The sequence below is a fragment of the Plecotus auritus genome (assembly GCF_963455305.1).
Source record: "Plecotus auritus genome assembly, chromosome: X".
Lineage (NCBI taxonomy): Eukaryota > Metazoa > Chordata > Mammalia > Chiroptera > Vespertilionidae > Plecotus > Plecotus auritus.
The window spans coordinates 134,294,972-134,305,619 of NC_137784.1; positions in this window are offsets into that span (position 1 = coordinate 134,294,972).

A 10,648-nucleotide genomic window follows, 5' to 3' on the forward strand; every position below is an offset into this window, starting at 1 on the left:
TTTTAATATCTAAAGGATCCAGTTAGGTGCTCAGTCTCCTTTTTGGTGGTAGAGGGGATGAAGAGTCCATTTTTCTTTGCCTGAAGGACTGAGTATTGTAAACCTGCCTACATAGTACTAAGCATCATTGCTTGGCAAGCAGGCTCCTGAATTTTCTTGGAGATTTTTGCCATTCTTCCTAGATGTGTGATACCACAACATGGGCTGTTTAGACTGAGACTTCTGATTTAGTGAAAGTTTTGAAAACCAGAGTGTAGAAGCACTTGTGCTAAACTTTGATCTATCACATTGTGGCAAGTGAAGTTTAGGTAGCCCTGAAGTACAAGAAACATATATTGGAGACCTGTTCATATGAATGCAAAGAAATCTGATCTTTAGGTACCAGTAGTATTGGAAAGAAGGTTTTGTCAATGTGTAAAACATTTTACCACGTGCCATTAGTTCAGTTAGTCACATTGTTTCCAACAGCTGAGGCTATAGGAGAAACAACTGGATTTATTTGACAAGAATATATATATATAGCTAATATGCAAAGTGTCCCCTCTGGAGTTTGACTGGGAGACTGGGAGTTCGATCGCTCGCTATGACGTGCGCTGACCGCCAGGGGGCAGTGCAGAATGAAGAAAGGCCCTGGCCAGCAGACAGCTGGGGAAGGAAGGCCCCGGCCGGCCCTGATTGCAGGCCAGACCTAGGGACCCTACCCATGCATTATTTCATGCACTGGGCCTCTAGTCCAGTATAAACCTTCAGTTCCTTTTAGACTTTTGTACATGGCTGTCCTTGAACCTCTTATTACCTGTGCTTCCTTTAAGAATTTAATCTGAGCTGTAATTTTTTTCCTCCTGGATTTCTATACACTCAGGAAGGGTCAAAAAGGCTAGTGTTAGAGTGATTTATGTGTCCCACCAATACTTCTCTACATGTGGCTGAATCTTATCTGGCACCTATTGGCAGGAAAATACAAACATCTGTTCCTAATATATATTAAGGTTTAGAGGTAACACTTAGAGTACACAGAATTGACCCAAAAGGTTTTACTCACAAGGTCATATTGACTTCCTTTGTGTACTGTAAACTAAGCCCAAACCCATTAGCTCATTTTTAAAATGGTTTTGATTGATTTCAAAGAGAGGTAGGGAGAGTGGGAGATAGAAACATCAATGATGAGAGAGAAACATACATCTACTGCTTCCTGCACACCCCTACTAGGGATCTAGCTCACAACTGGGGCATGTGCCCTGACAGGAAGTCAAACAGTGATCTCTTGGTTCACAGGTTGATGCTCAACCACTGAACCACACAAACTGGACCATTAGCTCATTTTTTATGCCATTTCCCTCAGCAGGTCTGGGCATAACACTGACTTGAGCATTCATATCTAACAGGGCCATAGAAGTTTCTCTCCCTTCACCAAAATTCCCCAGCATATTCAGACAGGTGCATATGACTTTTGATTGCCATTAAAGACAGGGAGCCCACAGCTCTCATCCTGTAACCACTTCCCCAATTCCTTCTCATTAAAATATGTAGGACAATTTATCACATAGTTGGTCTGTACATTTACCACCAATTCTTGTAAAGTACCATCAGATTCCATTAATTGGCTGGTGAGGTCCTCATTCTTACAGAAAACCACGTTTCTATCAGCATTTTATCTCATTGTTACAAGTATCAAAAACTGTGAGGATTATGAAATTTTACCCTATTTGTGCGTTAACAAGGTAGCCTGTTACAGTTTCTTGGGTGCCAGCCGAAGACAGGAGACTTCTGGGTCAGAGACAAAGGATAGTTTATTATTCACAATAATAGCAATAGCCCGAATATTGGTTTTTATGCCCAGGAAGCCCAAGTCCCCTGATGTAAAATGGTCTTATGACAACTACATACGTATAAAGTAGGTTGCATTACGAGAAAGGGAATCTCAGTTTGGGAAGCTCAAAACTTTTATAATGGGTAATAAGTGCCCTTTGCTCTTGAAGGAGACATTATCTTTATTATATTGGAATAAGCATTCTTTCCCTTTGCTGCAGAATGAATCATTCTATCTTCCACAGGTTCAAAGCAAACCTGCTCTTTACGTCAGAGAGAGATACTATCTCTATCTGCCAAAGCTGCTTGCTGTTCAAACACCTTTAGATAGATAGCTTCAAAGAAAGAAGAGTCAGTGTCTTTCATTCAAGAGTACAGAAACATATCAGACATATGTAGAATTGCCTTCCAATAATATGAGTGAAATTGCTGGTAATATGTCTTCTTCAAACATAGGATAATGTCAAGTTTCTCTCTGACTTAAAGTATCACCTACAGTGTATAGCAAGCATGTCAAACTCAAAGGCTAACACGGGCCAAATAAACAAGGTTTAAGTTTATGTGGGCCGCAAAAAAACAAAAGCTTCAATTTTCATAGAAACACAGGTTTATTTTGATAGAGATATGCTGAATACAAAGGGCTGAAAAAAATGAGTCATCATTAACATAAAATAATAGAACATTTTAATAAAAATTAATATAGTCCTTGAAAATTAACTTACTAGATACTGAATAATTGCACAAATTAATAAGCAGAACGCAAATAAACCTATTTTTCTTGTTCTCCGAAAGTGAAATATTTTGTTGCGCACACCAAACAAGTCAGTACAAGACTAATGACGTGACAATCGGCTGCTAAAATATTTGCTGCTAGTATTAGTGGAGAGAAATGGTGCTCCTGCACGTAAGGTATGTATTTATACCAGCTGAATGGACTAAGACATATAATATATACACACAATGGAATATTAGTCAGAAAATGGAATGAAGTTCTGATACATGTTGCAACATGAGCCATTAAAAATTGTGCTAAGTGAAAGAATCCAGACACACTTGGCAGAGTATGTGGAAGTTATACTCACCTTCTCCTAAGACCAAATGGGCATTACACATAAATTATAGAGCAATCAACCTGAATAACCAACTAAAGACTGGTTGAAGAAGTCTTATAACTAAGAAACAGCCAAAGACTGGTAAGAAGGGTGGAGATATGAACAGGGCTGGCCCCACATCCACGTGCAGCATCTGAGATTCTGAAGAGATATCTCAGCAGTAGACGTCCTACCTTAGGAGCAAGGGGTCTCAGCCCTATGCTGGGTTCCCCAGCCCAGAACACCAGTGCCAGGGATGTTATTCATCAGAGTGAGATGGGAGACTGCTACTTTATTTTTTTTTATTTTTATTTTTTATTTATTTTTTACAGAGAGGAAGGGAGAGGGATAGAGAGTTAGAAACATCGATGAGAGAGAAACATCGATCAGCTGCCTCCTGCACATCCCCCACTGGGGATGTGCCCGCAACCAAGGTACATGCCCTTGACCGGAATCGAACCTGGGACCCTTCAGTCCGCAGGCCGACGCTCTATCCACTGAGCCAAACCAGTCAGAGCAACTGCTACTTTATTGAAGCCATTTTACTTATGTAATATCTAATAAGCACATAGAGAGTGTTTTCTATGTGCTAGAACTATTCTAGATTCTTTACAAATATTAAATCATTCAGTCTTCAAAACATCTCCACAAAGAAAATTTTATCATTGCCAGGCACCCTTAAAGGGCCAATGTAAAAAACCTTAGCGTGCACTGTTCATGGGCTCTGGCAGAACGACAATGGCACAGAGCAAACTGGAGTCATACAGAGAGATATTGGGTTGTATGATTTTAGGAAAAGGCCTAGAAGGACAGCTGCCAGTGTCCCTGTGCTAAGTGCCTCTCCCACACCACCCATAGATGCTAACTTTCCTGGGTTGAGCACTACTCTTCCTACAATATCAGCCTGGAGAGATGCACTAGCCCCACTCTCCTGACTCCTTGTGGCCTTGCCCAGCCAAGCTTGTACCCTGTGGAGGAATGAGCTAGCCGTGACCAGCTTGGACCTGCATTGCAGTCTTTTTTTGGAAGGTTCTTGAGAAGTTCCAGGCAGACTCAGGGAGTGCCAGAGAGGCACAGAAAGGGATGGAGTGGAATGGCTATAGAGCCAGAGCCATTTTTTCCTCATGTATCTGACCAGCACTGTCACCCTATAGCACTGGCCTGGGGAGACGAACTAGCCCAATGCTCCTGACTCATTGTGGCTTCACAATGCCAAGCTTGCACCCTGCGGAGGAGTCTTTTGGCTGTGGCCAGCTTGGGTCTGGGTTGCAGTCTTTCTTGGAAGGCTCTTGAGGAGTTCTGGGCATGCTGGGGGAGGGGGGTGTCAGAGACACACAGGGAGTACTGAGTTGTGTGGCTCTAGGGCAAGGATCATATTTCCCCCGTGTGCTCCAACTGGCACCACCATTCCTGTGCAGAGATCTCACTCCACATGGCCAAATCTTAAATAGTTTTAACTTGATGAACTCTATTGGCCTATGAATGACAACTCCCTGAGACCTCACCACACCACAAAGGTCCAAAGGCCCTAGGTAGGTGTTGGATGGCCTTGGTGTACACTGATAAAATGTCTGAGTGGTCACAGACCCAAACAGACACCGATCTTAAATCTTTATCAACCTGGTGACTCAATGAGAATCTGCCTCATGCAACTTGCCTAATGCTAGAGGCTCTTTCAGTGGTTGAGCCTCACAGGCAGCTGGCAAGAGTAGGCGAATCTCAGGGAGACTTGGGCATTTTGTTGACTCGTCACAGGCTTGATACTAGTGAAAGCCAGCCTCGGTACACAGTATGGCTCCTCCCACACAAACTCAGGCTCAGCAGAGGCAGCTGAAAACTGTGGATGGCTTTTTTAGCTCTGAACAAATAGCTCAGGGCCATTCATAGGCAGCCCCTGACATTGACCAGCACTGAAGTCCGTCCCAGGAGGCCCCAGAACAAAAACAAAACAAAACAAAAACAACAACAATAATTAAAAAAAACACATGGTAGTGGGATTCAGACCACATCAGAGCATGATCCAATTTCCTCCACAAGTGGCACATGCAAAGATCTCAGCAGGCACCAGAAACTGCTGGGGAAAATTCTGCTTCATGGGTCCAACCCCTCACACAGTAGCTTGTACACATAGGTAAGACTCAATCTTCAAAAGTTGGGGAAACCTGAGGGTAAACCCCACCCAAGGATGAACCAATAGTAAGCAAGATGCAACTACAAGAGAGCCCATATAACCCAAACAAGGAACATTCCTGGAGCACCTAGCTCAAGTGATCATGGAGACTGCACCACTGACTCCCACAGGACACCTGCTACATAAGGCCACCCTACCAAGACTGGAGAACATAGCGGATCTACCTAATATACAGAAACAAATGCAGAGACACAGTGAAACTTGGGAAACAAAGAAACATGCCCCAAATGAAAGAACAGGAGAAATCTCCAGAAAAAGAACAAAATGAAATGGAGGAATGAAATCTACCAGATATAGAGTTAAAAACAATGGTTTAAGGATGCTCAAGAAACTTACAGGAAGAATGGATGAACTCAGTGAGAACAATAAAAAGATAGTAATCATAAAAAGGAACATAGAAACCATAAAAGAGAACCAGTCAGAAATAAAGTATATTTATTAATTAATAAAATAAATTAAAATAAATGAAATGAATACACTAGAAGGAATCAATAGCAGCTTGAATGAAACAAAAGATCAAATCAATGATTTGAAAGACAAGGCAGTAAAAAACACTCAATCAGAACAGCACAAAATGTTTTTTTAAAAAAAGGATAATTAAAGGACAACATCAAGTGTAACAACATTTGCATCATCAGGGTACCAGAAGGAGAAGAGAGAGAGAGCAAGGAATTGAGAACCAATTTGAAGACATAATGAATGAAAACTACTCTAAACTGGGGAAGGAAAAAGATATATCCAGAAATTGCAGAGAATTCCCAATAAGGTGAACCCAAAGAGGCCCACACCGAGACACAACATCATTAAAATGGCAAAAGTTAAAGATAGAGAATGGTAAAAGCAGCAAAAGAAAGTTACCTAGAAAAGAGACTGTATGTTGTTTCTTCAATAGAAACATTTCAGACCAGATGGGATTGGCACAAATATTCAAAGTGATGAAAAACAAGGACCTACAACCAAGACTACTCTACCCAGCAAGGCTATCATTTAAAATTTTTAAATTAAATTAAATTAAAAAAGAAATAGCTTTCCAGAAAAAAATAACTAAAGGAATTCATCACTACCTAACCAGTATTAAAAGAAATGTTTTTTTAAAAAGTTAAAAGCAGAACATAGTTAACCTATATAATAAAAGGCTAATATGCAAATAGACTGAATGGCGGAACAACCAAACAACTGGTCGCTATGATGTGCGCTGACCACCAGGGGGCATGCGCGGAACATGGCGGGTGTCAGCTGCGGCGGGATGGTGGAACAGGTGAGCGGGGGCGCTGTCATTGGGGTGAGCCTCTGGTGATTACTGAAAATTCTTTGCTTCTGTGCACTGCGGTCCTACCTGGCGCTTGCATCTGCTGCCGGTGCCAGAGCTGCCGCTCACACCCACTGCTGGTGCCCAGCGCCAGTCCTGATCACTTGGTGCCGTCAGTGGGTGCAAGAGGCTGCTGGCCCCAATTGCCCCTTGGCTTCTCTACCTCCCCCTGCTCCTGAGGGGAGATTGGGGTCGGCAGCCACCTCTCGCACCTACTGCTGGTCCTGGAGCCGCTGCTCGCACCCATTGCTGGTGCCCAGTGCCGGTTCTGATTGCTTGGTGCCATCAGTGGGTTCGAGTGGTGGCTGCTGGCCCTGATTGCCCCTGAGGGCTTCTCCACCTCCCCCTGCTCCTGAGGGGCAATTGGGGCAGCAGCTGCCGCTTGCACCCACTGTTGGTGCAGGCCCCAATCACTCTGCACCTTCAGTGGGTGTGAGCTGGGCCAGTGCTGTTAGCACGTGGGAGTGGTGGCAGGAGGAGCGGGGCTGCCGGCAGACAGGAGACTGGGGGCCATGGTGGGAGGGGCTGGGGTGTGTGTGGAGGATGGGCCGAGACCCGCCTCTGTGCCTACTGCAGCCTTACGGCCCACAGTTCCTTTCAAGGTGCACAAATTCGTGCACTGGGCCCCTTGTAAAGAATAAAATGCTAATCATAATAATAAAGAGCTAATATGCTAATGGTTGGGACGCTGTAACGTGTAATGACCGACCGCAGAAGGCTGTCTGCGCATGTGTGATGAGGCGTTGCTCCAGAGACGGCGGAAGTGGGGAGCCGCCTGGAGGAGGCAGGACCATCCTGTGCTGGGGAGGGCAGGGGTGAGAGCCCGTAGAGCCCCCATCACCAATCCTTTGCCACCCACCGCTCGCACTCAGAGTGCCCTGCCGTCCACCTCCCAGGGGAAGGAGCACAGTGCAGCAGGTGGGAGGCTTCTATGCTCTCTGCCCGAGCCATGACAGGGCAGAGCCACCGTGTTGCTCCGGAGATGGGGTGGAAATGGGGAGGTGCCCAGAGAAGGTGGGACCAACCTGAGACGACTCGAGGGACTGAGGGTGGGGCTTGAAGCAGCCAGAGAAGGCCAGAGGGGTTGGGGGCTGGGCCAGGTGCACTGGAGCTCTGTGTGGAGAGATTCGGGTGTCAAGGCAGGGTGGCGGGCTGGTGAGCGGGGCTACGTGATTTCGTGCGCTGGGCTCCTAGTAAATATATACCTATCAATAATCACTGTAAATGTAAATGGTTTATTTAAATGCTCCAATCAAAAGTCAAAGGGTAGATGAATGGATAAGAAAACAAGATCTATATAAATGCTCTCTACAATGGACCCACTTCAGATTGAAAGACATACACAGACTAAAAGTAAAGGGATGGAAAAAGATATTTCCTGCAAATGGAAATGAAAAAACAGCTGGGGTACCAATACTTACAGCAGACAAAATAGGCTTTAAAACAAAAATGCTAAAAGTACAGCATAGGAAATACAGTAAAAAATATTGTAATACCTATGTCTAGTGCCAGGTGGATACTTGAAATATCTGGTGGTTATCAGCAATCTTTGGAGTTCCTTGCTTTGGAGATGCATTACTCCAATCTCTGCCTTGGTTTCCACATGACGTTTTTTCCTGTGTCTCTTGTATCTTTGTCCAAATTTCCCTCTTATTATTATAAGAGTACCAGTCATTGATTTAGGCCTCACTCTAATCCAGTATGACCTCATCTTAATTGGACTGCATCTACAAAGACCTTATTTACAGGTCCATCCGTGCACTGGTGGGGGCCCTTGGCATGGCCTGTGGGGATCAGGCCGAAACCAGCTCTCCAGGATCCCCCGAGGGGTCCCAGATTGCGAGAGGGCACAGGCCAGGCTGAGGGACCCCACCAGTACACAATTAGGGCTGGGGAGGGACTGTAGGAGGGCTCCAGGGTGTGTCCGGCCCATCTAGCCCAGTCCCGATTGGCCAGACCCCAGCAGCAAGCTAACTTACCGGTCAGAGCATCTGCCCCCTGGTGGTCAGTGCATGTCATAGCAACTGGTCAAACAGTCGAATGAACGGTCGGACACTTAGCATATTAGGCTTTTATTATATAGGACTAGAGGCCCAGTACATGAAATTCGTGTACTGGTAGGGTCCCTAGTGGCTGCTGGCTGCCGGCTGGGTACTCCCTCCCTTCCCCCAGCCGCCTGCTGCCGCCACTGGCCAGGGCCTTCCTCCCTTCTCCCGACCAGCCTGCCCCCTGGTCAAACTCCTGGAATAACTCGCATACTACACTTTTATTATATAGGATAAGGTCACATTCACAGGTGCCGGGAGTTAATACTTAAATATATCTTTTGAAAGAACACAATTCTACCCATTATAGTGATGAAATAAATGATGGTATTGGATTATAATTCATTGAAAAACTAAATATCTAATATAAATAAATATTTAATGAATAACTAAATCAATAATGGAGAAAAGACAGCTCTTCTTTATGGAAGAATTTTACTTAACAGATGTAGAAGATTGAAGGAAATAAAAGATCACTGTTGGGGCAAACACCACAATTACCATTTTTACAGGCAAAATCCACCAATGAATGCTACAATTGGTGGGCAAAAGTTGGAGGAGAAACAGGATATTTTTACAGTTTCAAAATGTTAGAGGCAGAAATAGAATATTGGGGACTAGCTACAATGATAAGAAATATTAATCATGCTCTGTTAACCGTGATGGTGCTGTTGTGATTAGAGAAAGCACATTGTAACCTGGCTGAGAGCTGTACGCCCTGGGACATGGGAGCTAACATCGGAATGCAATCCATCCTCCTTTTCCAAGAGCTGCCGCCTATCGTTATGGAAAGATTTACATCCTTGGGGTTGAAACATTCTAGTCCCAGAGGCGCCCACCCTTTGCAACCCCCAGCCCTATTGCCTGTAACCATTACACCTTGCCTACTTTCCCAGGCCTGTAATTCTTACTTTCCCACATAATCTTTTCCCTTCTACCCAATATAAGCAGCTGGCATATGGGGAGGGGAGAGCAGAGTTTTGTGGATGACCTGCTGCTCTCCCATACTGCCGGCAGTATTGGAATAAATGCTCATATATGATTCAACCCTGTCTCTGCTTAATTGGTTCAAGTAGTGACAGGCAGCCTGGACCCCTTGGTTGTCTGGTTACAAAAGTATCTCCTCCAAGATATGTGTTAATTACAAAGGAAAAAAATTGTAAATTTACAATGGAGAAAACATTAACCAAGTTATCAAATTTATAACCAATAATGTCATATTAGTATCATGTACTTTCTAATATAATGAATCAAAGATATAACTCTCCTGTGGTATTCTTGCCAAAAATGCATTATCTCCATCTACTTGAGTGAAAACATCAGAAAACAAATTGAAGGTTATTTTTGCTTCAAAAGTGTCACGGTTATGAAATAAAATTGAGGAACTGTTACAGAGTGAAGGAGACTAAGGAAACATGACAACTGAATGCGACAGGGTATCCTGTATTAGATTCTGGTACACAAAAAAGATATTAGTGGGAAAATGAGTGAAATTCTAATAAGGGCTGCAATTAGTAGTGTTGTGCTGGTGTTAATTTTCTACTTTTTAAAATAATCCTATCTAATAAAAGAGTAATATGCAAATTGATCATACCTCTGCTACACCCACAAGCCATGCCTACCAGCCAATCAGGAGCAAGTATGCAAATTAACCCAAACAAGATGGCTGTGGCCACAAAGAGAGCAGGAGGCTTGGGTTTCCCTGGCAATGGAGGAAGCCAAGCTTTCCGCCTGCCCAGGCCTGCTGTAGCCTCCACTCAAGGCTACAAAGTTTCAATTGTAGAAGATAAATAAATCCCAGATACCAGGGCTTCCACTTGGGTCGCCGGGGGGCGTGGCCGGCCTGCAAACCACCACATGCCCCTCGCCCAGGCCACCCCACACCCCAAGGGAACCCCCACCCTGATCCAGGACACCCTTCAGGGTAAACCAGCTGGCCCTCACCCATGCACCAGGCCTCTATCCTATATAATAAAAGAATAATATGCAAATTGACCGTCACTCCAACACACAAGATTGCTGCCCCCATGGTCAAAGATGACTGACCCCATGTGGACACAAGATGGCTGCCACAAGATGGCCAGCAGGGGAGGGCAATTGGGAGGGACCAGGCCTGCAAGGGAGGGCAGTTGGGGGCGATCAAGCCTACAGGGGAGGGCAGTTAGGGGTGACAAGGCTGGCAGAAGAGGGAAGTTGGGGGTGA